Consider the following 6,000-nt stretch of genomic DNA (forward strand, 5'->3'; position numbering starts at 1 on the left):
TTCCTATAACATTGGTGTACAGATCTCCATTTTTGTCTCACTTCCAACTTCCCTTGAAGTATAATTCTCATAGTAGAATAGCTGGAGTATACGTTCAGCTTTTTAAGGAAACATCAAATTGCCTTCCAGAGTTGGTTGTACCATTTTACAATTTCATCAACAATGTATGAGAGTTCCAATCTCTCCACATTCTTTCCAACATGCACTGCTGCTATGCTGTCAAACTTTGCCACTGCTGGTGGGGTGAGATGAAGTAACATTTTGGTTTTGATTTTTGTCTCTATTATTGCCAGAGATTTTGAGAATTTTTTCTGTGTCTGTTGTCATTTGAATATCTTCATCTGTAAAAATTATTTCCACGTCTTTTGCTTATTTTGTAATTGGGTTAGCAGTCTTTTTCTTGTTGTGGCACTGTAGAACTCTATAAACTTTTGTTATGACACCTTTTTCTGAGATGGTACTGCCAAATGTTTTCTCCCAGTTGTAGTTCCTTTTTGTTCCATTGGAAAAACATTTTTATACACAGAGAATTTTAATTTTTAAAAGGTCCCATTTATTAATTTTATCCTCTCCAGATGTTGCATTTCTGGCTGTATTTGTCAAGCTTTTTATACCATAGACTAGGCCTCCTCAGCTCTATTTAAGTTTGTCTTTTATGAACTTCAGGGCTTGAGGCTTTACTCCCAGGTCTCTGATGCACCTTGAGGGTTTTTTATGTGTGTATGGCGTAAGATGTGGATTTTGTTTCTGCTCTCTGCAGGTAGTAGTCCAGTTTTGCCAGGGCCATTTAGTGAAGAGGTTGTAGTTTCCCCATTTGATAGATTTTGTTTCTTTGTTGAATATAAGTTGACCGTAGATACATGGGTCAAATTCTGAGTTCTTACTTCTTTTCCATTGGTCTATATGCCTGTCATTGTACCAATACCACAGGTTTTGGTTATTACAGCTCTGTAGTAGGTTTTGGGATCAAGTAATGCTATGCCTCGCACTTCATTTTTTTTTCAGAAGTGCTTTGCTTATTTGAGGTTTCTTTTCTCTCCAAATAAACTTGACAACTGCCTTTTTTATCTCCTTGAAAAATTAATTTGGTATTTGTATTGGGATTTCAGTAAACATGTAGGTTGCTTTTGGTAGGATTGTAATTTTCATTTATTGGGTCTTTCTATCAATGAACAGCTAACTTTTTCCCCCCATTTATTTTGGTTTTTTATTATTCCTCACAGAAAAATGTGTTCTTTGTAAAGGTCTCTTGTATCTCTAATTAGGTTTATTCCTAAATTATCTCAAGTTGTGGTTGGCTATTGTAAATGATATTGCTTACTTGGTTTCCATCTCTGTGATTTCTCTGTTACTGTAGAGGAAATTCACTGGCTTTTGTATATGGATCTTGCATTCTGCCACCCTACTAAATTGGTCCACTAGTCTAGCAGGGTTTGTTTTGCTATTGACTCCTTGGAGTTTTCTGTTTACACTATCAAATTATCTGCATATAATGACAGTCTAACCACCTCTTTGCTGATCCAAATGCCTTTTATTTCCTTTTACTGCCATATTGCCCTATCAAATACTCCAATACAATAGAGAATAACAGTGGCAAGAGTGGACATTTGATCAGGTTCCTGTTCACAAGGAAAATGCTTTTAGTCTTTCTCCATTGAGAATGATATTGGCTCTTGGGTTTGCATATATATATATATATATATATATATATATATATATATATATTTCACTATGAAATTCCCTTCTATTCATAAGAAATTTTCATTAAAAATTCACTAGAAATTTTCACTAGAAATTCCATTTTATTCAAATTTTGCTGAGTGACTTAATGAGAAAGGGGTACTGGATCTTGTTAAATGCCATTTTCTGAATCAATTGCTAGGATTATGTTGTTCTTGCTATTTGCTTTGTTAATGTGATAAATTGTGTTGATTTTGTATGTTATACCATCATTGCATACCTATTATGAATCCCACTTGGTCATGATGGATACTGGTTTTTGTATGTTTTGGATTATATTGGCCAGAATTTTGTTAAGGAATTTTGCATCTATGTTCATGAAAGATATTGATCTGTGTTACTCTTTTTTTGTAATATTGTTACCTGGTTTTATTATTAGAGTTGTGCTTGCTTCATAGAATGATTCTGAGAGTCGTCTTTATCTATTTTTTGAAATAATTTAAGTAGAATTGGTGATGAATCTTTTCTGAAGGTTTGCCATGAAACCATCTGGTCCAAGGCTTTTTTTGGGGGGGTGGGGGGGAAGATTCTTTTTATGGCCTACTCAGTTTACTATTTTGTGATGAGTCTATTCATATTTTCTACAGCTCTCAAAGTAAAATTCCATGAATTGCAAACAATATTTCCATTTCTTATAGATTCTCAAATTCATCAGGATGTAGTTTCAATAATATTCTGATATTATAGAATTAATTGCGTCTGTTTCTATTGTGATGTTAACTCTTTGGTTCCTTAATAGAGTTATTTTGTCTTCTCATCTTTTCTTTTGTTAAGTTTACCAAGAATTTGTCAATTTTATTTTAAAGAATTTAAAAGAATAGAGCATTTTAAAGAATCAGCTTTTTATCTTGTTGGTGGTTTCAATTGTTTTCCTATTTTCCATTTCATTGATTTAAGCTCTTGTCTTTATAATTTTCTTTCTTTTTGAGACTGTGGGGTTAGATTAGTTTTTGGGTGTTTTTTTGGAGATGTTTAGTTAACTATTATTTTTGCTTCTCTTTTCCTTTATATATGTTTGCATGTTGCTGTGATACCCCCTTGAGGGCTGCCTTAGCTACATCCTAGAGGTTTTAGTATGTTGTATTTTTATTTTTATTTGTATAAAAGATTTTATTTCCTTTTTTATTTATTCTGATACCCAGTCATGTTCTAGCAGGCTGTTATTTAGCTTCCACTTAGGTAGATTTATAAGCTTTATCCTCTTATGGATAATTTCTAGTTTTGTGGCCTTGTGGTCTGATAAGATATTTTGTATTATTTCACTGATTTTTAAATTTGTTGAGGCTTGCTTTCTGGCCTAATATGTGATTGATTCTGGAGAATGTACCATGTACATTTCAGAAGAAAATGAATTGACTTTTGTTGGGTGCAGTACTCTGAATACATCCACAAGTTCGAGTTGGATGACTCTTTTTAAATCTTTTTTTCTTTTTTTTTGGTTATGTCTCTTGAATTGATCTATCCTTTGGAAAGAGTGGTGTGTTAAAATTTCCTACTAATATTGTGTTGCTGTCAATGTCTTTCTTCAATTATGTTAATGATTGTTTTAAGTATTTTGTAGGTCTATCATTTGGTGCATAAATGTTGAACAAGATTATATTTTCTTGCTGTACCTTGTCTATTCCTTATTTATTGCCTTTCTTTATCTTTTATGGTTGTTTTCATCCTAAAGTCTATTTTATCACAGACTAGTATTGTTACTCATACTTTTTTTTAGGGATGCCATTTGCTTGGTATATTTTTTTTCTAGCTTTTGATTTTGAGTCTACCTTTTTTATTTATTATATGTGTTTCTTGTAGACAATGTTATTGATGGGACTTGGTTTTTTATTCATTCTTCTATTTGTTCTCTTCTTAATTTGCACATTTAGTCCTGTCACATTAAGTGTGGTTATTGAGAGGCCTGGTTTTATCATTGTCATTTTGCTGTGGGTTTTTTTCTCTCTGTTGTTTCTGGTTTCTATGGTCCATCCACTTTCCTTGGATATCTCTGTGTAAAGGACTTCCCTTCAAATTTCTTGTAGAGTTGGTCTTGTATTTACAAATTCCTAAAGTTCCTTCTTTTCTACAATGGACCTAGGTTCTCTTTCATATTTGTTGGAGAACTTTGCTGGGTACAGTATCTTTGGATGGCAATTGTTTTCTTTCAACTTTCTGTATATGTTATACCATTGTCTTCTTGCTTTCACTGTTTATGCTGAGAAATTAAAACTTAATCTAATTGTTTCTTCTTTGTTGGTGAATCTTTGGTTTTTTCATGCTGCTTTTATTATTCTATCCTTATATTTTATTTTGGAGATAAGACTATGATATACCTTCATATTTTTGTTTTGGGGTCCAAACTGTTTGGTCTTTGCTGAGCTTCTTGAATGTGGATTTCTCCGTTTTCATAAAACCTTGGATGTTTTCTTCTAATACACAGTCTAACCCACCTGAATTTCAAAACCATCTCAGGAACAGGTTTGAGGCCTTGAGCACTAATGTGTGAAGACCAGATAAGCTGTGGGAGGATATCAAGAATTTCTTTCATGAGGAATATAAAAGATCATTTCAAAGACAGAAGAGGAAGAAAAGACCAAGATGATGTCAGATGAGACTCTGAATATTGCACTAGAACACTGAGAAGTCAAAGTAAAGAGAAGAATTCAAGAAGTTAAGAAGCTGAATTAAATTTCAAAAGGCAGCATAGGAAGAGGAAGCAAAATATAACAAAATGTGCAAAGATCTGGTGTCTGAAAATCAAAAGGGTCAAACTCATTCAGCAATTCTTAAGCTGAAGGAAATTAACCCCAAATTCAAGTCTCGAGTTGCAATATGTAAGGATGCTTTGGGCAGAATATTAAATGATCCAGGCTACCCTAGAAGATGGAAGGAGTATATAGAGTCACTGTACCAAAAAGAATTGGATGACAGAGAAAGGTTTAAGGAAACAATGTTTGAGAAATAGACTTTGGTGATGAAGGAAGAAGTTACAGTTGAGTCCATACTACCCAACTCAGATTGCTATTTTTGGTTTTTACATGAAGTTATTTTCTAAAGTACAGACCATTAAACTTCTCTGAGACTTAAAAACAACAACAACACAATGATAAGATTGTATCTGTCTTATTAGTGTTATTAGGGTTATCCTACTCTGAACGAATCAGCAAAAAATACAAGGCCTCGGGAATTGACAGCATGCCAATTTGACCTATTTCAACAAACAGACACTCCTCTGGAAACACTCATCAAGTTGTGCCAAGAAATCTAGAAGAAAACCACCTGTTTAACTGACTGGAAGAAATTCATATTTGTTTCCATTCTAAAGAAAGGTGACCCAACAGAAGGTGGAAATTATCAAACAGTATCATTAATATCACATGCAAGCAAGATTCTGCTGAAAATCATCCAAAAATAACTGAACAGCACATAAACAGAGAACTGCCAGATGTGCAGGTTGGATTTAAAAGAGGCCATGATAATAGGGAGATTATAGCTAATGTTGGCTGGATCTTGGCTGAAAGTGGAGAGTACCAGAAAACTGTCTATCTGTGTTTCATTGACTTTACAAAGGCATTTGACTGTGTGGATCACAACAAACTGTGGCTGACTCTGAGTAGAATAGGAATCCCAGAAACTTGATTGTGTTTATGTGAAACCTATACTTGGACTATGAGACAGTCATCAGAACAGCACAAGGAAACACTATAGACCTCAAAATTGGGAGGAGTATATGCCCTTGATGTGTCCTATCTCCACACCTTTACAATTTATATGTGGAACAGATCATCTGGGAGGCTGGGTTCTCTAAGGAAGTATGTGGCATCAGGATTGGAGAAAATGTCATCAACAACCTGTGTTAGGCATATGACACAACTTTACTTGTTCAAACTGAGTAGAACCTGGGACATCTGCTGCAGAACATCAAGGTCTGCAGCCCTATGAATGGGATGAAGCTCAACATCAAGAAAACAAAGATTCTCACCACTAGGCCAATTGGCAGCATCATGACAGATTGTGAGGAGAATGAGATTGCTTCCGTTTGCTTGGCTCCACATTCAACACTCTTGGTACCAGCAGCCAGAAAATCAAAAAATGAATTGCATTGTTAAAGTGTGTTGTCAGTGACCTCTCCAAAGTATTGAAAAGTAATGATATCTGTCTGGACTAAGGTGCACCTGATCCTTGCAATTACTTTGCAATTACTTGCTATGCATCAGAATGCTGGACAATGAGTAGGCCAGATAGAAGGCAAATTAATGTCTTTGAGCTGTGGTGCTG

This window comes from Elephantulus edwardii, unplaced genomic scaffold (genome assembly GCF_000299155.1).
Source record: "Elephantulus edwardii isolate Elephantulus edwardi_28Jun2011 unplaced genomic scaffold, EleEdw1.0 scaffold00067, whole genome shotgun sequence".
NCBI lineage: Eukaryota > Metazoa > Chordata > Mammalia > Macroscelidea > Macroscelididae > Elephantulus > Elephantulus edwardii.